Here is a 23,855-nt window from a genome sequence, read left to right as displayed (position 1 = left end):
ACGTAGATTGGAGTGTGCATTGGAATGGGCAAGCATGTTATATAGAAGACCACTGTTGTAGTTGTCTAAGTAACAGAAAGCTTTGACTAGGGTGGTAGAGGTGGAAATGAGAAGTAGATGAATTTGAGAGAGATTTGGTAAGAAATGTCAGTGGGATTTGGTGATGGATAACATTTGAGATGTGAGTTGGGCAGGTGTCGAGGTTGATGATTTCTAACTTGTGCACTTGGATAGATGATGGTGCCATACACTGGAAAGAGAGCTCCACAGGGTGACCAGGTATGGCAGGAAGATTATGAGTTCAATTTGTCATGCTGACTTTTATATACTTTTGAAATAACCAAGTCGAGTTAGCTTTCAAGTTGGACTATTGAATATAAAGATCTGGAAACCAGTCTGGGCTGGGGAGCCATGGTGAATAGAAGGTAATCACAGCATGAGCTGTGAGCTCAAGGAGCTACTGTTCAGGAAATATGCTTCAGGAGCTGCTGCTGTACTGTACCTACCATGACACATTCTTAAGAAGACTCTGAACACTCCAATTCTACAACTGTAGTACATTTGACTCCACTGAGCCAATCCATCACTTGATCACTGATACAACCTTTGCTAAAATTGGGATCTGTCTCTGTACTCATTTCCCATTCTTACTGCTGTCTTTCGCTTTCATAATACCCTGCACTTCAGCCACACCAAATTTTCTGTTACTCTAAAACTCTTCTCTTCTCATCACTACCCTGCAATATGTTTTCACTGGCAAACTTCTTTTCATCCTTCAAAGATCAACTTGATTATCTCTCCTGTAAAGTCTTTCTCAGCTTGCCCAAAGGAGTAGTTCTTTTAAATCTATGCTGTCACAGAACAAGTTTCACACCTAGGTTGTCAGCTAGAATGTAAACTTCATCATGGTAGAGATTGTCTGTCTTGTTCATTTCTGCATCTTCAGTAGCTTTCAACAGTGCCTGACCGCCTCTAATTTAGTACACATACCCCAAATTGTGATATATTGCAAAATGTTCTCACTCTCTTTTTAGTTTGACCAAGCCATCTGAGAGCAGGGACTAGGCCTCATTTCTTCTAGTAATCAGCTTCTAGTATGAGAAAGCAATGGCAACCCACTCCAGTACTCTTGCCTGGAAAATCCCGTGGACGGAGGAGCCTGGTGGGCTGCAGTCCATGGGCTCACAAAGAGTCGGATGTGACTGAGCAATTTCACTTTCACTTTTCACTTTCATGCATTGGAGAAGGAAATGGCAACCCACTCCAGTGTTCTTGCCTGGAGAATCCCAGGGATGGGGAGCCTGGTAGGCTGCCATCTACGGGGTTGCACAGAGTCGGACACAGCTGAAATGACTTAGCAGCAGCAGCAGCAGCAGTAATGGCAGGGGGCCAGGCAGCTGGTCTCAGTAGGCCCTCAGTAAATTTATATGAAAGCATACTTTCCAGGTGGAAAGGCCAAACTTTCTGTCTGTCTCTTTAGCCAGGCATCTTTCACAGCTCTGATGTTCTCATGTGACTTCCTCCTCTAGGCTTCCATAGATTTTTGGAAAGGGGATCTCCAAGTACGCAACACATCTACAACTTGTACGCACTGATTTTCCCTCACTTCAGCTACTTGTGCCCGAGGCTCCTTTTCCCACTACGTGAGCCTGGTACTTTTTGTCAAGGGAGCTGAATATAACTCTGATGTCAGGTTGGAGTAAAACACTGACTAGAAACAGTTTGCTGTAGTCCATGCAGTCGCAAAGAGTCAGACATGACTTAGCAACTGAACAAGAAATAGCCATGCAAATGGCTAGATTTCTCTGGGTCCACATTTTAATGCAAGGGGGTGAAGGAACGGTCTGTTTTTAATAGATTTTGCTGCTTAATAGTGGAGATAGATACAATATTGGAACTGGAATAGATAAATACAATATTGAAAGACAAGATACAAGACTGGAAAGCAGTATTGGGATCATTTAGTTCTATATGTGTGTTTAACATAGCTTACTTCTTTAAAAAGAAACCCAGGCCTGGAATGTGAAAGTTATTCCCCAAGGTTTATAGCTAACATGTTTATTTATTACTTATTTTCTTAAAAAAATTTTTTTTGGGGTATAATTTACATTGTGGTGTTACAACAAAGTGTATCTGTTATACATATAACCACTCTTTTTGGGCTTCTTTTCCCATATGAGTTCAGTTCAGTCAGTCATGTCCAACTCTTTGTGACTCCATGGATTGCAGCACACCAAGGCCTCCCTGTTCATCACCAACTCCTGGAGTTTACTCAAACTCATGTCCATCGAGTTGGTGATGCCATCCAACCATCTCATCCTCTGTCATCCCCTTCTCCTCCTGCCTTCAGTCTTTCCCAGCATCAGGGTCTTTTCAAATGAGTCAGCTCTTCCCATCTGGTGGCCAAAGTATTGGAGTTTCAGCTTCAACATCAGTCCTTCCAGTGAATACCTAGGACTAATCTCCTTTAGGATGGACTGGTTGGATCTCCTTGCAGTACAAGGGACTCTCAAGAGTCTTCTCCAACACCACAGTTCAAAAGCATCAATTCTTCGGCACTCAGCTTTCTTTATAGTCCAACTCGCACATCCATACATGACTACTGGAAAAACCATAGCCTTGACTAGACGGACCTTTGTTGACAGAGTAATGTCTCTGCTTTTTAATGTGCTGTCTAGGTTGGTCATAACTCTCCTTCCAAGGAGTAAGTATCTTTTAAATTTCATGGCTGTAGTCACCATCTGCAGTGATTTTGGAGCCCAGAAAAATAAAGTCAGCCACTGTTTCCACTGTTTCCCCATCTTATTTGCCGTGAAGTGATGTGACCAGATGCCATGATCTTAGTTTTCTGAATGTCGAGCTTTAAGCCAACTTTTTCACTCTCCTCTTTCACTTTCATCAAGAGGCTCTTTAGTTCTTCTTCACTTTTTGCCATAAGGGTGGTGTCATCTGCATATCTGGGGTTATTGATATTTCTCCCAGCAATCTTGATTCCAGCTTGTGCTTCATCCAGCCCAGCGTTTTCCCATATAGGCCATTGCAAAGTATTGAGTAGACTTCCCTGTGCTCTTTAGTAGGTTCTTATTAGTTATCAATTTTTTTTTTTTATGAAACTTAAACTCATTTATAAGTGGAAAATGGTAGTCCTTGTTATCAATTTTATCTATACTGGTGTGTATGTGTCAATCCCAATCTTCCAATTTATCCTCCCACATTACCTCCTGGTAACAATAAGCTTATTTTTTACATCTCTAATTCTGTTTCTGTTTTGTAGGTATGCTTGCTTGTAGTCTTCTTTTATATTCCACATATAAGTGATATATATTTGTCTTTCTCTGACTTACTTCCCTCAATATGGGAATCTCTAGTTCCATCCGTGTTGCTGCAAATGGCATTGTTCTGTTCTTTTTTATGACTGAGTAATATTTCACTGTATATATGTCTCCTATCATATTTACTCATTCTTCTGTTGATGGACATTTAGATTGTTTCCATGTCCTGGCTATTGTAAATAGTGCTGCAATGAACATTGGGGCACATGTATCTTTTTGAATTATGGATTTCTCCAAATATATGCCCAGTAGTGGGACTGTTGGATCATATGGTAGCTCTATTTTCAGTTTTTTAAGGAATCTCCATACTGTTCTCCATAGTACCATTTTATGTTTCTAGCAATAGTTAGAAGGATTCCCTTTTCTCTACACCCTCTCCAGAATTTATTGTTTGTAGATTTTTTGATGATGGCCGTTCTGACTGGTATGAGATGATACCTCATTGTAGTTTTCATTTACACTTCTCTAATAATTAGTGATGTGGAGCATCTTTTCATATTCTTTATAACCATCTATATGTCTTATTTGGAGAAATGTCTTCCACCTATTTTTTGGATTGGGTTGTTTGGTTTTTTGATATTGAGCTTCATGAACTATTTGTGTATTTTGGAGATTAATCCCTTGTTGGTTCCTTCATTTACAAATATTTTCTCCCATTCTGAGGGTTGTCTTTTTGTCTTATTTATGGTTTCCTTTGCTGTGCAAAAGCTTTTAAGTTTAATTAGGTCCCACTTGTTCATTTTTGTTTTTATTTTCATTACTCTAGGAGGTAGATAGAAAAAGATCTTTCTGCAATTTGTGTCAGAGAGTGTTCTGTTTAAGTTTTTTGTCTAATATCTGGCCTTACATTTAGGACTTTAATCCATTTTGAGTTTATTTTTGTGTATGGTATTAGGGTGTGTTCTAATTTCATTCTTTTACATGTAGCTGTCCAGTTTTCCCTATATCACTTTTTTTCCCCCCATATCACTTGTTGAAGAGACTGTCTTTTCTGTATATTTTTGCCTCTTTTGTCATAATTAAGTGACCATAAGTGTGTTGGTTTATCCCTGGACTTTCTATCCTGTTTTACTGATCTCTGTTTCTGATTTTATGACAGTACCATACTGCTTTGATGACTGTAGCTTGGTAGTACAGTCTTCGGTCAGGGAGCCTGATTCCTGCAGCTCTGTTTTTCTTTCTCAATTGCTTTGGCTGTTCACAGTCTTTTGTGTTTCTATACAAATTGTAAATTTTTTTTGTTTCAATTCTGTAAAGAAATGCCATTGGTAATTTGATAGGGATTGCATTGAATCTTTAGATTGCTTTGGGTAGTATAGTCATCTTCACAATATTGATTCTTCCAGTCCAAGAACAAAGTATATCTCTCCATCTGTTTGTGTCATCCTTTATTTCTTTCATCAGTATCTTATAATTTTCTCTATACAGGTCTTTTGCCTCCTTCAGTTCAGTTCAGTTGCTCAGTCATGTCCGACTCTTTGCGACCCCATGAATTGCAGCACGCCAGGCCTCCCTGTCCATCACCAACTCCTGGAGTTCACTCAGACTCACGTCCATCGAGTCAGTGATGCCATCCAGCCATCTCATCCTCTGTTGTCCCCTTCTCCTCCTTCCCCCAATCCCTCCCAGCATCAGAGTCTTTTCCAATGAGTCAACTCTTTGCATGAGGTGGCTGGTTTATTCCTAGGCATTTTATTCTTTTTGATACAATGTTGTATTGCATTTTTTCCTTAATCTCTCTTTCTGATCTTTCATTGTTAGTGTGTAGAAATGCAAGAGATTTCTGCATATTAATTTTGTATCCTGCAGCTTTACCAAATTTATTGATGAGTTCTATAGTTTTCTGGTAGCATCTTTAGGGTTTTTTATATATAGTGTCATGTCATCTGCAAACAGTGACAGTTATACTTTTTCTTTCCTCATTTGTATTTCTTTTATTTCTTTTTCTTCTCTGATTGTGGTGGCTAGGACTTCCAAAACTATGTTGAATGAAAGTGATGAGAGTAGATATCCTTATCTTCTTCCTGATCTTAGAAAAAAAATGCTTTCAGCTTTTCACCATTGAATATGATGTTTTTGTCATATATAGCCTTTATTATGTTGAGGTAGTTCCCTCTAACCCTACTTTCTGGAGAGTTTTTATCATAAATGTATGTTGAACTTTGTCAAAAACTTTTTCTGCATATATTGAGATGATCATCTCTTTTATTCTTCAGTTTGTTAGTGTGATGTATTACATTGATTGATTTGCATATACTGAAAAATCCTTGTATCCCTGGGATAAATTCCACTTGATCATGGTGTATAATCCTTTTAATGTGTTGTTGAATTCGTATTGCTAGTTTTTTATTGAGGGTTTTTGCATCTATGTTCATCAGTGATACTGGCCTGCAATTTTGTTTTTTTGTGTGTGATATCTTTGTCTGGTTTTAGTGTCAGAGTGATGGTGGCCTTGTAGAATGAGTTTGAGAGTGTTCCTTTCTCTGCAATTTTTTGGAAATATTTTCAGAAGGATAGGTGTTAACTTTTCTCTAAATATTTGGTAGAATTTGCCTGTGAAGCTATCTGATTCTGAACTTTTGTTTGTTGGAAGATTTTTAATCACAGTTTCAATTTCAGTACTTGTGACTGATCTGTTCATATTTTCTGTTTCTTCCTAGTTCAGTCTTTGAAGGTTGTATCTTCCTAAAAGTTTGTCCATTTGTTCTGGGTTGTCCATTTTATTGAAATATAGCTGTTTGTAATAATCTCTTATCCTTTGTATTTCTGTGGTATCCACTGTAACTTCTCCATTTTCATTTCTAATTTTATTGATTTGAATCCTTTCCCTTTTTTTCCTTGATGAATTTGGCTGAAGGTTTATCAATTTTGTTTATCTTCTCAAAGAACCAGCTTTTATTTAACTTTACAATATTGTATTGGTTTTGCCATACATTGACTTGAATCCACCATGGGTGTACATGTGTTCCCCATCCTGAACCCCCCTCCCACCTCCCTCCCCATCCCATCCCTCTGGGTCATTATCAGAGAAATGCAAATCAAAACCACAATGAGGTACCATTTCATGCCAGTCAGAATGGCTGCTATCCAAGTCTATAAGCAATAAATGCTGGAGAGGGTGTGGAGAAAAGGGAACCCTCTTACACTGTTGGTGGGAATGCAAACTAGTCCAGCCACTATGGAGAACAGCGTGGAGATCCCTTAAAAAACTGGAAATAGAACTGCCATGTGACCCAGCAATCCCACTGCTGGGCATACACACTGAGGAAACCAGAAGGGAAAGAGACACATGTACCCCAATGTTCATCGCAGCACTGTTTATAATAGCCAGGACATGGAAGCAACCTAGATGTCCATCAGCAGATGAATGGATAAGGAAGCATTGGTACATATACACAATGGAGTATTACTCAGCCATTAAAAAGAATACATTTGAATCAGTTCTAATGAGGTGGATGAAACTGGAGCCTATTATACAGAGTGAAGTAAGCCAGAAAGAAAAACACCAATACAGTATACTAGTGCATATATATGGAATTTAGAAAGATGGTAACGATAACCCTGTATGCGAGACAGCAAAAGAGACACAGATGTATAGAACAGTCTTTTGGACTCTGTGGGAGAGGGCGAGGGAGGGATGATATATTTATTATTTATCTGGCTGCTCCATGTCTTAGTGGCAGCACGGGGTCTTCAGTCTTTGTTGTGGCGTAGCATACAGGATCTGTAGTGGCTACTTGCAGGATCTTAGTTGCAGCATGCGAACTCTTAGTTGCAGCATGTGGGATCTAGTTCCCTGATCAGGGATGACAACCTGGGCCCCCTGCATTGGGAGCTCAGAGTCTTAGCCCCTGGACCACCATGGAAGTCCCAGAACCAGCTTTTAGTTTCATTGATCTTTGTTTTTGCTTTCTTTGTCTCTATTTCATTTATTTCTGCTCTGATCTTTATAATTTCTTTCCTCCTACTAACTTTGGATTTTGTTTGTTCTTCTTTCTCTAGTTGCTTTAGGTGTAAGTATACATTGTTTATTTGAGATTTTGCTTGCTTCTTGAAGTAGCATTTTATTGCTATAAACTTCTCTCTTAGAACTGTGTTTATTGCATCCCGTAAGTTTTGGGTTGTCCTTTTATTTTTTCATTTCCTCAGTGATCCATTGATTATTTAATAACATTTTTTAGCCTCAATATATTTGTGTTTTTTAGTTTTTTTTCCTGTAATTGATTTCCAATCTCATAGCATTGTGGTCAGAAAAAAATGTTTTATATGACTTTAATTTTCTTAAATTTACTGATTTGTGACCCAAGATGTGGTCTATCCTGGAGAATTTGTGACCCAAGATGTGGTCTTGATTTGTGACCCAAGATGTGGTCTATCCTGGAGAATGTTCCATGTACACTTGAGAAGAAATTGTATTCTGCTTCTTTTGGATGCAGTGTCCTATAACTATCAGTTAAATCTATCTGGTCTAATGTGGCATTTGTCTTGTGTTTCCTTATTAATTTTTTGTCTTGATGCTTTATCTATTAGTGTAAGTGGAGTGTTAAAGTCTCCCACTATTACTGTGTTACTGTCGATTTTCCCTTTTATGGCTGTTAGCCTTTGGCTTTGCATTGAGATGCTCCTATATTGGATGCATAAATATTTACAGTTTTTATGTCTTCTTGGCTGGATCCCTTGACCGTTATGTTGTATCCTGCCTTGTGTCTTGTAATGGTCTTTAATGTCTATTTTGTTTGATATGAGCATTGCCACTCCAGAGTTTTTTTATTTCCATTTGCATGCAATATCTTTTTCCATCCCCTCACTTTTAGTATGTATGTGTCATAGGTCTGAAGTGGGTGGGTCTCTTGTAGACAGCATATACATGGGTCTTGTTTTTTTATCCATTCAGCCAGTCTATCTTTTGGTTGCAGCCTTTAATCCATTTACATTTAAGACAATTATTGATATGTATGTTCCTGTTGCCTTTTTTCTTCACTGTTTTCATTTGTTTTTGTAGTTCTTTTTCTTGTTTTGTTTCCTGCCTAGAGAAGTTCTATTAACATTTGTTGTAAAGCTGGTTTGGTGGTATTGAATTCTGTTAGCTTTTTCTTGTCTGTAAAGGTATTTATTTCTCTGTTGAATCTGAATGAGAACCTTACTGGGTAGAATATTCTTGGTTATAGGTTTTCCCTTTCATCACTTTAAATATATCCTGCCACTCCCTCTGGCCTGTAGAGTTTCTGCTGAAAAATCGACTGATAACCTTATGGGGATTCCACTGTATACTATTTGTTGCTTTTCCCTTGCTGCTTTTAATATTTTTTCTTCATGTTTAATTTTTGTTAGTTTGATTAATATGTTTCTCTTGTGTGGGACTCTGTACTTCGGTTACTATTTCCTTTCCCATGTTAGGGAAGTTTTTGACCATAATCTCTTCAAATATTTTCTCAGACCCTTTGTCTTACTCTTCTTCTGGGACCCCTATAATTCAAATGTTGGTATGTTTAATATTGTCTCAGAGGTCTCTGAGACAGTCCTCATTTCTTTTCATTCCTTTTTCTTTATTTTGCTCCCTGGCAGTTATTTCCACCATTCTGTCTTCCAGCTCACTTGTTTGTTCTTCTTTCTCAGTTATTATGTTATTGATTCCTTCTAGTATATTTTTTATTGCATTTATTGTATTGTTCATCATTGGTTGGTTGTTCTTTAGTTCTTGTTGCTGTTGTTTGGTCACCAAGTTGTGTCTGATTCTTTGTAATCCCATGGACTGTAGCCTGCCAGGTTCTTCTGTCCATGAGATTTCCCAGGCAAGAATACTGGAGTGGGTTGCCGTTTCCTTCTCCAGGGGATCCTCCTGACCCAGGGATCGAACCCATGTCTCCTGTATCACAGGTGAATTCTTTATCACTGAGCCACCTGGGCTGCTAAGGTGGTAAGTCACCTCAGTCATGTCCAACTCTTTGTGACCCTATGGACTGTAGCCTGCAGGCTCCTCTGTCCATGGGACAGATGTCCATTGGATTCTCCAGGAAGGAATACTGGAGTGGACTGCCATGCCCTCCTCCAGGAGATCTTTCTGACCCAGGGATAGAGCCTGTGTCTGTTACATCTCCTGCATCGGCAAGTGGGTTGTTTACCACTAGCGCCACCTTCGGTCCTTGTTAAACATATCTTGCATCTTGATCCGTATTTCCGTTCTGTTTCCCAGATCTTGGACTGTGTTTACTATCACTCTGAATTCTTTTTCAGGGACACTGCCTGTTTCCTCTTCATTTATTTGGTCTTGTAGGTTTTTACCTTGCTTACCAACATATTTCTCTTTTTCATCTCATTTTGTCTAACTTACTGTGTTTGTGATCTCTTTTCCTCAAGGTGCATACTCCCAAAGCAGCTGCTAAAGCTAGATGTGTCTCAGTTGTGGAAGTGCTGTCCATTTAGATGTGCTGTAGACGCTTGATTTACTGAAGTTATCGTGGGGGTTCAATCCATAGCTTGTGCAGCTGCACGAGAGATTTCAGTCTCTCTGCCTTGGTTGCACAGCCCCTGGGCCTTCTGCTTTGGTTTTGACCCTACCTCTGCATGTGGGCCACCCTCAGGCATCTGTTATCTGCCCAGGCAAGAGGCAGTAGAGGCAGCAACTGACTGGGGCAGGCTTGCTCACTTATGTGGGAAAGGCAGGAGATGGTGACTGACTGGAGTGTGTGTGCTCAGCTCCAATGGCATTCCCTGTCTAGTGCCCATGGAGGCAGGGGCTGGTGTAGGGGGAGAGAGTCTACAATGACAGCCCTGCCCCTTGTGCAGCACTCAGCAATGGCCCCTTGCTTCCAAGGCAGCCTGCGCTTCCTCCAGGAGCATTCCTGGCCACAGAGCTCCTCACACCTGTCCTCTCAGGTTGTCTTCATGCAGTTGAGCTCCTCTCTCCCATCACCTTAGTCTGTCTTCATATAGCCAACAGCAGTCCTCTCCGTGGGTCCACTCTCCTAACTCCATGCTTCCGTACCCAGCCCCCATCAGCAGGGGTGGATGTACGTCTCAGGCTGGGGCATGCAGGGCTGTAGCACAGACCATTGGTGCAAGTCTCACTCTGTCCTGCCCTACACAGACCAGCTGCTGCAGTTTCTTCTAGTAGCCCCTGAAGCTCCCTACTCTATTTTGGCATACCTCACTGGTGGTGAGGAGGCCTCCCTGGTGTGGTAACCTCTCCTCTCCTTCAGCTCTCCACCCATCAGGGATGCGACCCATCTCGTTTCCTTCTTTTCTTTTTCTCCCCTTTCTCTCTTTTGTTCTACCCAGTTATGTGAGGATCTTTTCCTTTTGAGGTCCTCTGCAAACGTTCAGCAAGTACTCTGTGTGAATTGTTCCACCTGTAGATGTATTCTTGACATACTTATGGGGAAAGGTGAACCCCAGCTTCTCCTCTTCTGCCATTTTGACCTCCTATTTATTTTTAAATTTTTCCACATCTTGTTCTGAAAGGATTTCAGGTGATCTAAATATATATAGTAAGCACAGCACAAATGGGACAGAGAGACTTAAAAGGGATCATGATTGATGTAAAATGGATCCAGGAATGCAAACCATAAAACAGCATTTATCAAACAGTTTCCACAGAATGATAGTAAGGCCAGATGTAAGTTGGTGTTAAATAAAAAAGAGGTACATGATCAAACTGAACATGGCTAAAATAAATTTAAACAACTTATCTTTACTACAGAATCTCTCAGAACTATGTGCCACGTGCGTTGTGAACCAACAAGAATGTGACATTTCCCATACTCATTTGATCTAGAGCCCCTTTTCCAACAACATTTGAGGAACTAATGCTCTGCCAAACACTCTCCGGGAAATGCTGCCATGGAATTCTTGACATTTTCTGTTGAATGAAGCCAAGAAATTGACTCTATGCCTTTTATCAACCATTTGCAAGGAGGAAAATGAAGTCAGTTAAATAGTTCACACTGTGCTTAAGATAAAACCAGATCAATCAACCTGGAGAATTCCACACAGGAACTTACTGAAAGAATAAAAATGTAATGAATAAGATCTTCAGTTTCTCTATCAGTTCAGTTGCTCAGTTGTGTCCAACTCTTTGCAACTCTGTGAACTGCAGCATGCCAGGCTTCCCTTTCCATCACCAACTCCTGGAGCTTGCTCAAACTCATGTCCATCAAGTTGGTGGACTCTATACATACTGCTAAATTGTACTGAATTCATTCTATTTTTAAAACATCTTTTAAAAAATTATCTGTTTTTATTTTTTGGCAGTGCAATGTGGCATGTAGGATCTTAGTTCCCAGACCAGGGATCAAACCTACACCACCTGCATTGGAAGCTCAGAGTTTTAATCACTGGACACCAGGGAATTCCCTGTATTCATTCTTATATGATCTTTAAGTATAAAGGAAAGTCATAATACCAAAGGATAATGATTATACTATAATGAAGTAATAAAATATACTACTGGTATGTATATATATCGGGTGTGTGTGTGTGTGTGTGTGTGGTGTGTTTCCTGATCTGCCTTAATCTAGAAATAGATTTACTGTGTCTGGAGGAACACTCTCAGTCAGAAAGTTTTCTGAATAGTTGTTTGTTGGCCAGTTAAGTTGCTGATTTGTGTCTGACTCTCTTTTGATGCCATGGACTGTAGTGTGCTGGGTTCCTCTGTGCATGGAATTTCCCAGGCAAGAATACTGGAGTGGATTACCATTTCCTTCTCCAGGGAATTTTTCTGACGCAGGGATCAAACCCATGTCTCCTGCACTGGCAGGCAAATTCTTTACAACTGAGCCACCCGGGAAGCCTTGTTATTCAGTTTAAATGTCATTATATATAGTTGAATAATGTCATGATGAATAGTTGAATATATTTTGTAACATAGGTGAAGTAGTTTGAAAAACTGCTGCTGACTCTACTCAGACATTTGCATCTACTACCACCTTACTTGGCTTCCTTGGTGGCTAAGACGGTAAAGTGTCTGCCTGCAATGCAGGAGACCTGGGTTCAGTCCCTGGGTTGGGAAAATCCCCTGGAGAAAGAAATGGCAATCCACTCCAGTACCCTTGCCTGGAAAACTCCATGGACGGAGGAGCCTGGTAGGCTACAGTCCGTGGGGTCGCAAAGAGTTGGACACGACTGAACAATGACTTCAGTTTCACTTTTACTTTCCACCTTACTTGGCTCACAGATGAACTATGGGATCACTGGTAGCTCACCAGCCATGTGGTAGCAAAGCAGAGAGATAGGGAATCAGGTGTGTCTATGCAGAGATATTTGCATCTGTTCTGTTACCAGATTTCCTCTTTAGCTTTGGGAGAATGGCTTTAGCCATTTTTTTTTTGTTTTGTAGCTCCTGAAATCTATATGTAAATAGCCAAAGAAGGGCATGCAGAAAACTATCAATAACCCCAAGATTAAACTCCAAGTGATTTGTTTTGCTCAAGTGATATGTAAGATGCTTTGACACTGTGGATGTATATTAAATGCCCTTGAGTAAGTGCAATAGAGTGGAAAAAGCCAGGTGATTTGATAAATGGCCTCTTTTTTCATCAACAAAGGCTATTGGATTATTCTTGTTTTAGAAATCTCATGGTCGACAGGAGGCGCTTCCTGTGTTATCACGATATCAGTTTATTTAACTGATCTGCCTACCTTCAGAATAGAAGGTACAATGTAAACCAGTAAAGGAAACCATCTGCTTTATCTCTAAGAAACTCATGGTCAGAGCCACACCATCTCTTTTGTCTCCTTTTCTGATGCCACAAAACCCTCGCCTGCAGGAATTTATGCTTTAGGTCTATGTCAGTGGTTTTCAACTAGTGTCAATTTTGCCACCCAGGGGCATTTGACAATGTCTGGAGATGTTATTAGGACTTCCCTCGTGGCTCAGACGATAAAGCGTCTGTCTAAAATGCGGGAGATGTTATTGGTCATAGCAAGTAGGGGTGTGTGTTTGAGATGGGAGGGTGGGTTGTACTGACATCTAATTTAGTGGGCATCCTACAATGCAAAGGACAACCTCTTGCAACAAAGAATTATCTGACCCCAAATGGAAATAATGTTGGTGTTGAGAAACTCTAGTCTAACCTAAATCTTCTCCATTATAATTTAAGGCCCTTTTCTCAAGTTTTACTCATCAAAGGAAATGAAAAGCCAATAGTTGATTCAGTTCACCCAATATTCTTACACTCTAAACAATACAATAGCAAAGTGTATGGTACAGACTCATTTGTCTTTAAAATTTAATAACCTTTATTTTGAAATCTAATTCTTAAGTTACCCCCTTGAATTTCTCTTCCCAGTGCCAAATAACTGCAATTCTTGAGATTGTTTGTTCATTTATTATTGATTCATTCAGCCATGTATTGAATGGCTACTCTGTGCTGTACAGTGTTAGATAGTAAGAATTCAAAGGCAAAACCTTATTGTTTTCAGGAATCTCACTCTTAATAGGGATAAATGGTCACAATGTCAGATGATTAAATGCTTTGGGCTAAGAATTTGTGTTGCATTCAGGATTTTGTGGGAGCATGAAAGCTGAAGTGATGAATTTATTGTGAACGTTTCTGGAAGGCTTTAAAGGAGAAGTAACATTTGAGCTGAGACTTGAAGGATGGAAGTTTGCAGGGTGGATACAGCTTAGTGAGAAAGGCAGTAAAAGCACTATTTAAAAAAATATTAAGCTCTACTCATCATATACTAAGGGTTAGACACCCATCATGTCTGAAAAGAATAGGCATAGTTACTATCATCATGGGGGTTATTAAAGGAAAGCCAAAAGAAACCTACCCTGTAATGCTGGTATCACAGTTTATATGAACTCTGCCACCTTCCTTTTCTCATTTGAGCCCCTTAACATCCCTGTGTGGAAAGTAAGGCAGATATTACCTACTTCCATTTTATAAAGAAGGACTGTGAGGCCAAGAAAAACGAAGTGACTCTTCCACCCCCAACCACTAGCCATAGATCTAGTAAATGGCAGTGGTCTGACCCCCAGTTCTGTGCATTTCTACTCCCCCTTGGTTCCAAATGCAATTTCCTGTGTCAGAGAGGCAAGCACACTTCTTCCTACCCCCATCTTTGCCCTGCTATCTTCATCTCTGTCTTAACTTCTGTTTTTTGCTGGCCCTGTAGTTGGAAGTTTTTTAGTTTTCCCAGTTCTGATTGCCAAGGGACTGCCCAGGGAAGGAAGGAGTGAGAATCGCTCTCCTGCCGCTGTCCACTTGCAAAATTATTTCTACCTCAATTTCCCAGATTTTTTGAGGAATAAGAAAAACTGAGATGTGGAATAGAAAATCCCTTTTGTTTGTCCTGGTGTTTGATAATGTATGCAACCTCTCTGGGTGGTTTAAGCGGTTTAGGTACTTTCTATAAAAGGGATCTTTTAATGACAAAACTAATGTGATTATCCGAGTGAGTGTGAGAGGCGTATTCAAAGCTTAAAGAAAATCTGTTAGAATAGCTGAATGTATCTGCTTAATCCTTTCTCTAATGTGGCTGAACAATGCTCTGGGAAGCCAGTGGTCCGTCCTTTCTTCTAGTAAATGCCTGTCTCCAGAGGTAGGGACTGTTTGCAGCTTTTGATACCCTTACGCTTCACCTTCTCAGCTTCACAAAAGCACAGGAAAAGCCTGGAGGAGCCCAAAGCACTGGGAGAAACCAAGTGTCTCCTGAGTGCTGAGGGCAGGACATACAGCACACACATGCTTTCTCCACCAGCCTGTGGAGAAGTGGCGGCTGCAGTAACCAGTGGGAATGGCATTTTGGAGAAGGGCCCCATTCCTGGTGCCTGCTTTCCTTGGATGCTGGGTGAGGGATCACTTGGGGAAGCTTAGTATCTTATACCTGACTTTTAAGAGTGGTTGAATTACTCCTTCTATGGGGAGGGTGTGGAGTGGGGGTGGGCAAGGGAAGCATAAGAGGGGAGAAAGTGATAACAGTTTTGGGTTCTGCTAATTGCTCTGTGAATTTGGAGCAAAATCAAAGATCTTTCTCTCATTTGTGAGCTCAGAATAGTGATATCTGCCACATGAATTCACTGTGAGAACCAAAGTGAAAATGTGAACATGAAAGAGAAAATGTCACAGCCACTCTAGAGTATGATCAGATCAGATAACATGTTGTACACTTAAAAAAAAAAAACTCACTTATTTAAAATACCAAACCAGTCAATCCTCAAGGAAGTCAACCCTGAATATTCATTGGAAGGACTAATGCTGAAGCTGAAGCTCCAATACTTTGACCACCTGATGCAAAGAGCTGACTCATTGAAAAAGACCCTGATGATAGGAAAGACTGAAAACAGGAGGAGAAGGGGATGACAGAGGATGAGATGGTTGGATGGCATCACTGACTCGATGGACATGAGTTTAAGCAAACTCTGAGAGATAGTGAAGGACAGAGAACACTTGTGCTGCAGTCCATGGGGTCGTAAAGAGTTGGACATGACTTAGCGACTAAACAACAACAATTTAAAGTATTATTTTAAATTCTTGTACTTCTAAGAATACCTTTCTTTTCTAAATGTATAATTCGATTTGACAGCAAAACATTTATTTGTAGCTTACTATGTCCTGGGCACAGTCTGGGAATACAGGTATGAATATAAGTTCCTGAACTTTAAGGAGATCACAATCTTGTAGGGGAGACAGGCATGTAAAATTCAGCTTGATAAATGCATCAAAAGTGATTAATTTTAACCTGACATCAATAATGATAGCTAAATCTTATACAGCACTCAGCTGGGAGATGAGTCATATGTTTTACTAAGGTTACACATCATTCAATCTTTGTAGCTCTATGAGGTAGAAACTAGTATGTTCATTTCACAGCTGAGGAGGCTGAGGCTTGGTCAGAGTCGTCGGTGGTGAACCAAATCAGAGTCCCAAATATGTCTAACTATAAACAGTTTAAACCCTTACTAGTGCTGGGTAAGAGTTTCAATTTACCAATGAATTGAAAAGAAGATTGGATGAAGTAGATAATTCCAGGGAATGGGGATACAATCCTTAGCCAAAGCTGTAGGTTCCCTGCTGGGGAACTTCATGACAGCTCTCTTTGGAGAGTGGTGTTGAATATGAAAGTGAATTTCTTTGCTGAGCTGAAGCTGAAAAATGAGTTTGCCTGGAACATAGACATAGAGGATATCTTCCTACATCTACTTACTAAATCTTTTTGGCTACTTTAAATGGGAGCTGAGTACAGATGTGAACTGGGTTTTGTCCTCATTGAGCTCACAGTCTGGAAAGATGGGACAGACAAGAAAACAGGTAATCACAACCAACTTGAACTGCTCATAAAAATAAGGTATAGGATTCTATGGCAGTCTAGAAGGGGCATGAGTAACTATGTTCTGGATTGGTGAGGAAAAACTTCCTTATAATGGTGGTGGGGGTGGAGGGCGGGCAGGTAGCATCTAAAGTAGGACCTGAAAGATGAACAAGAGTGTAGTAGAGGAGAGGGCAAAGAGTGCTCTAGATAAAGGGAACAGTTTATGCAAATATCCCAAGTATTAATAATTTGGAAAAAGTAGTTTGGCTGTACCATTCCTATTTGGTATAGCTGAAATGTAGTGTGTGAGGTGGGGGTGATGTGAATTTTTTTCTCTGACCTCCCCTTCTCCAATATTCAAGGTTACATACACAGGCAGTTTACTAGAGAGTGTCACAATTCTTGACAAAAACAAATGTGTGTGGGAGTAACACAGAGAGCAGGTGTTGATGTGCTGGGAGCCCATGAAACAATTGCACTAAACAAAAACTGCAATGTACCCCCTCCCCATTTCACTACAGTCATCCCACTAACCTGAGAACCAGTCTTTCCAAAGGAACTAATTCTCATCTCTAAGTCAGAAAACAAAAGGCATGAAATCAATGCTCTGAATGTAAACTAGACAAATAAATGTCAGTGCAGCAGGAGGGGAAGGCAATAAAGTGAGCAGGACTGAGTGATGGTGGTAACCTGCTGAATTCTCAGGTCACAGAGTAATTTACTGACTGGTCCTAGGCCACTAGATAATTATCCAGACAGACCTGATTCTGGTACGAAACCTCCTGCTGCTTAGGTTATTAATACCAGCAACAGTCAGCGGGCGTTGGTGGGAGCAGAGAAGAGCAAACCAAGTCCCCAGGCTGCTGAATGAAGGCATAGGCACCTGCCAGGGCCCTTTGAGCTGAACCTCACCAGGAAAATTGATTGACTCCAGCATTCAGCTCTTAGCCCTACAGCTGTGTGATCCCCAGGGAGAGGCTCCCCATAGGTGCCTGAGGGCTTGGGCAAAGGAATAGTATACCCAAGTTCTGTAGTTTGACCAGCGTGCGCAAAGAACCTCTCCCTGTTCCCCCTTGAAGCTGACTGGAAAGTGATTTTGAGGCCTCCCCAGAATACCAAATTAATATCCATGCAGCAATGTCAAACACTCCTCTTTGACATGGCGTGGGAATTAGACTCCACCGCACTCATATGGGGCCAGGGAAAGTGATGGTGTCTGTTCTAGGGTTTAATCATTTGGGAGCTTGACCTCAGGTCAAGGGATTTCAGGGGGCAGTCAGTATGGGAGTAGGGCTCTCTTATTCCATATCCCTCTTTAGAATATGATAACATATGTAAAGTGCCCAGCACATAGTAGACATTTTAAATCAATGTGACTGTATTTCTCTCTTTCTCCTATGACATTACCTGGTGACTGGCCTCTGACTGATCCTTCATCTTCTTTTCCCTTTTTTACAGTGCTTCTCATCAAGGGACAATTTTGGTTCCTAGAGAACATTGCCAATGTCTGAAGAGACATTTTTTGCTTTTATGATTGGGGATGAGAGCTAATAATAATGAGTAGGTAGAGGCCAGGAATGTAGGATGCTAAACATCCTACAATGCAAGGACAGACAACAAAGAATCAACCAGTTCAAATATCAATAGTGCTGAGGTTAAGAAAACCTCCAGAGATTCTGCAAATTGGAGCCAGAATAATCCTATTAAATACAAATCTTAAGTCGCTTTCTTGCTTAAGTTCCAAATGGTTTAATCATCATGAGTGTATAACTAATTATTGACTCAATATATACATATATGGTCCATGAATCAAGGTAAATTGGAAATGGTCAAACAGGAGAGGGCAAGAGTGAACACTGACATTTTAGGAATCAGTGAACTAAAGTGGACTGGAACGGGCAAATTTAACGCAGATGACGATTGTATCTACTACTGTAGAATCCCTTAGAAGAAATGGAGTAGCCCTCATAGTCAACAAGAGTCTGCAATGCAATCTCAAAAATGATAGAATGATCTCTGTTCATTTCCAAGGCAAACCATTCAATATCATAGTAATCCAAGTCTATGCCCCAACCAGTAATGCTGAAGAAGCTGAAGTTGAACAGTTCTATGAAGACCTACAAGACCTTCTAGAACTAGCACCAAAAAAAGATGTCCTTTTCATCATAGGGGACTGGAATGCAAAAGTAGGAAGTCAAGAAATACCTGGAGTAACAGGCAAATTTGGCCTTGGAGTACAGAATGAAGCAGGGCAAAGGCTAACAGAGTTTTGCCAAGAGAATGCACTGGTCATAGCAAACACCCTCTTCCAACAACACAAGAGACGACTCTACACATGGGCATCACCATATGGTCAACACCGAAATCAGATTGATTATGTTTGCCGCCAAAGATGGAGAAGCTCTATATGGTCAGCAAAAACAAGACTGGGAGCTGACTGTGGTTCAGATCATGAACTCTTTACTGCAAAATTCAGACTTAAATTGGAGAAAGTAGGGAAAACCACTTAACCATTCAGGTATGATTTAAATCAAATCCCTTACAATTATACAGTAAAGTTGAGAATAGTCAATTCCTAGGCAGGTTGATGAGAAGTCTGGGGTCTCTGAGAAGGAGAAAGGGGTCTGGGGCTCTTAAGAAGGAAATTAGATCATATCAGATCAGATCAGTCGCTCAGTCATGTCCAACTCTTTGCGACCCCATGAATCGCAGCACGCCAGGCCTCCCTGTCCATCACCAACTCCCGGAGTTCACTCAGACTCACGTCCATCGAATCAGTGATGCCATCCAGCCATCTCATCCTCTGTCGTCCCCTTCTCCTCTTGCCCCCAATCCCTCCCAGCATCAGAGTCTTTGCCAGTGAGTCAACTCTTCGCATCAGGTGGCCAAAGTTCTGGACTTTCAGCTTCAGCATCATTCCTTCCAAAGAAATCCCAGGGCTGATCTCCTTCAGAATGGACTGGTTGGATCTCCTTGCAGTCCAAGGGACTCTCAAGAGTCTTCTCCAACACCACAGTTCAAAAGCATCAATTCTTCAGTGCTCAGCCTTCTTCACAGTCCAACTCTCACATCCATACATGACCACAGGAAAAACCATAGCCTTGACTAGACGGACCTTTGTTGGCAAAATAATGTCTCTGCTTTTGAATATGCTATCTAGGTTGGTCATAACTTTCCTTCCAAGGAGTAAGCGTCTTTTAATTTCATGGCTGCAGTCACCATCTGCAGTGATTTTGGAGCCCAGAAAAATAAAGTCTGACACTGTTTCCACTGTTTCCCCATCTATTTCCCATGAAGTGATGGGACCGGATGCTATGATCTTCGTTTTCTGAATGTTGAGCTTTAAGCCACCTTTTTCACTCTCCACTTTCACCTTCATCAAAAGGCTTTTGAGTTCCTCTTCACTTTCTGCCATAAGGGTGGTGTCATCTGCATATCTGAGGTTATTGATATTTCTCCTGGCAATCTTGATTCCAGCTTGTGTTTCTTCCAGTCCAGCGTTTCTCATGATGTACTCTGCATATAAGTTAAATAAGCAGGGTGACAATATACAGCCTTGCGAAAAGCAAAGGAGAAAAGGAAAGATATAAACATCTGAATGCAGAGTTCCAAAGAATAGCAAGAAGAGATAAGAAAGCCTTCTTCAGCGATCAATGCAAAGAAATAGAGGAAAACAACAGAATGGGAAAGACTAGAGATCTCTTCAAGAAAATCAGAGATACCAAAGGAACATTTCATGCAAAGATGGGCTCAATAAAGGACAGAAATGGTATGGACCTAACAGAAGCAGAAGATATTAAGAAGAGATGGCAAGAATACACAGAAGAACTGTACAAAAAAGATCTTCATGACCCAGATAATCACGATGGTGTGATCACTCACCTAGAGCCAGACATCCTGGAATGTGAAGTCAAGTGGGCCTTAGAAAGCATCACTACAAACAAAGCTAGTGGAGGTGATAGAATTCCAGTTGAGCTATTCCAAATCCTGAAAGATGATGCTGTGAAAGTGCTGCACTCAATATGCCAGCGAATTTGGAAAACTCAGCAGTGGCCACAGGACTGGAAAAGGTCAGTTTTCATTCCAATCCCAAAGAAAGGCAATGCCAAAGAATGCTCAAACTACCGCACAATTGCACTCATCTCACACGCTAGTAAAGTAATGCTCAAAATTCTCCAAGTCAGGCTTCAGTAATATGTGAACCGTGAACTTCCTGATTTTCAAGCTGGTTTTAGAAAAGGCAGAGGAACCAGAGATCAAATTGCCAACATCCGCTGGATCATGGAAAAAGCAAGAGAGTTCCAGAAAAACATCTGTTTCTGTTTTATTGACTATGGCACACCACTCCAGTACTTTTGCCTAGAAAATCCCATGGACGGAGGAGCCTGGTAGGCTGCAGTCCCTGGGGTCTCTAGGAGTCGGACACGACTGAGCGACTTCACTTTCACTTTTCACTTTCATGCAGTGGAGAAGGAAATGGCAACCCACTCCAGTGTTCTTGCCTGGAGAATTCCAGGGACAGAGGAGCCTAGTGGGCTGCTGTCTATGGGGTCGCACAGAGTCGGACACGACTAAAGTGACGCAGCAGCAGCAGCAAGCCTTTGACTGTGTGGATCACAATAAACTGTGGAAAATTCTGAAAGAGATGGGAATACCAGACCACCTGATCTGCCTCTTAAGAAACCTATATGCAGGTCAGGAAACAACAGTTAGAACTGGACATGGAACAACAGACTGGTTCCAAAAAGGAAAAGGAGTACATCAATAAGGAAATAGAGGTCTGGAATTCTCAAGGAGAAGGAAAGGATAAAGGACTATTTTTCTCTCTACATTCCTTAGTCTTAGTCACATAAAACATTTTTTTTTGTTTAAGCCTGAAACTGATGATTACACAACAACTCAGTTTAAACTCTGTAATAAGAATTATATAACAACAATGTATCCTGCCTGAGGACAGTTTCTCCTTCTCGAAAACCTTCTGACTAATCCTTTTATCTTAAAAAGGATATTATGGGAGTGAGTCTGGTAAGATCTTTCTATTGTTAATTCTAATCTTGTCATCTTAAAATGTAAATTATAGGAGTGGGTCTAGTAAGATCTTTAAAACCTTGAGACATTCTTTTGATTTATTATAATGACCAATTAAAAAGTATATAACTCCATTGCTAACACTAGCAGGGGAGCGCTCTCTGTCCCCCTTCTGATGTCTATGTCAGAAGTTTTCTCTGTACCTTTTCATACTTTAATAAAACTCTGCTACACAAAAGCTCTTGAGTGATCAAGCCTGGTCCCTGGTCCCGAAGCTAAATCTTCTTCTTAGATTACTAATCACCATAAAGTGAAGTTGCTCAGTCCTGTCCAACTCTTTGGGACCGCATGGGCTGTAGCCTACCAGGGTCCTCCATCCATGGGATTTTCCAGTCAAGAATACTGGAGTGGGTTGCCATTTCCTTCTCCAGGAGATCTTCCCAATCCAGGGATTGAACCTGGTCTCCTGCATTGTAGGCAGACAATTTACCATGTGAGCCACCAGGTAGGTCTAGTCACCACAAGCTATCATCTAAGTGACAAATAGATTCAAGGGATTAGATCTGATAGAACACCTGAGGAAATATGGACAGATGTTTGTGAAATTGTACAGGAGGTAGTGATCAAGACCAGCCCAAGAAAAAGAAATGAAAAAAGGCAAAATGGTTGTCTGAGGAGGCCTTACAAATAACTGAGAAAAGGAGAGAAGTGAAAGGCAAAGGATAAAAGGAAAGATAAATCCATTTGAATGCAGAGTTCCAAAGAATATCATGGAGAGATAAGAAAGCCTTCCCTCAGAGATCAATGCAAAGAAATAGAGGAAAACAACAGAATGGGAAAGACTAGAGATCTCTTCAAGAAAATTAGTGATACCAAGGGAAAATTTCACACAAAGATGGGCACAATAAAGGACAGAAATGGTATGGACCTAACAGAAGCAGAAGATATTAAGAAGAAGTGGCAAAAATACACAGAAGAACTGTACAAAAAAGATCTTCATGACCAAGATAATCACTATGGTGTGATCACCAACCTAGAGCCAGGCATCCTGGAATGAAAAGTCAAGTGGGCCTTAGGAAGCATCATTACAAACAAAGCTTCAGTTGGGCTATTCCAAATCCTAAAAGATGATGCTGTGAAAGTGCTGTACTCAATATGCCAGCAAATTTGGAAAACTCAGCAGTGGCCACAGGACTGGAAAATGTCAGTTTTCATTCCAATCTCAAAGAAAGGCAATGCCAAAGAATGCTCAAACTGCCACACAATTGCACTCATCTCACACGCTAGTAAAGTAATGCTCAAAATTCTCCAAGCCAGGCTTCAACAGTATGTGAACTATGAACTTCCACATGTTCAAGCTGGATTTAGAAAAGACAGAGAAACCAGAGATCAAATTTCCAGCATCTGTTGGATCATCAAAAAAGCAAGAGAGTTCCAGAAAAACATCTGCTTTATTGACTATGCCAAAGCCTTTGTGTGGATCACAACAAACTGTGGAAAATTCTGAAAGAGATGGGAATACCAGACCACCTGACCTGTCTTCTGAGAAATCTGTATGCAGGTCAAGAAGCAACAGTTAGAACTGGACATGGAACAACAGACGGTTCCAAATCGGGAAAGGAATACGTCAAGGTTGTGTATTGTCACCCTGCTTATTTAACTTATATGCAGAGTATATCATGCAAAATGCTGAGCTGGATGAAGCACAAGCTGGAATCAAGATTTCTGGGAGAAATATCAATAACCTCAGATAAGCATATGACACCACCCTTATGGTAGAAAGTGAAGAAGAACTAAAAAAAGAACCTCTTGTTGAAAGTCAAAGAGGAGAGTGAAAAAGTTGGCTTAAAACTCAACATTCAGAAGACTAAGATCATGGCATTTGGTCCCATCACTTCATGGCAAATAGACGGGGAAACAGTGGAAGCCAAGACAGACTTTATTTTTTTGGGCTCCAAAATCATTGCAGATGGTGACTGCAGCCATGAAATGAAAAGACACTTGCTCCTTGGAAGAAACACTATGACCAACCTAGACAGCTTATTAAAAAGCAGAGATACTACTTTGCCAACAAATGTCCATCTAGTCAAAGCTATGGTTTTTTCCAGTAGTCATGTATGGATATGAGAATTGGACTATAAAGAAAGCTGAGCGCTGAAGAATTGATGCTGGTGTTGGAGAAGACTCTTGAGTCCCTTGGATTGCAAGGAGATCAAACTGGTCAATCCTAAAGGAAATTAG

Source organism: Bubalus kerabau, chromosome 5 (assembly GCF_029407905.1).
Source record: "Bubalus kerabau isolate K-KA32 ecotype Philippines breed swamp buffalo chromosome 5, PCC_UOA_SB_1v2, whole genome shotgun sequence".
NCBI classification, from domain to species: Eukaryota; Metazoa; Chordata; class Mammalia; order Artiodactyla; family Bovidae; genus Bubalus; species Bubalus kerabau.
The sequence above is the reverse complement of the archived record's forward strand: the minus strand, read 5'-3'. Positions refer to the sequence as shown.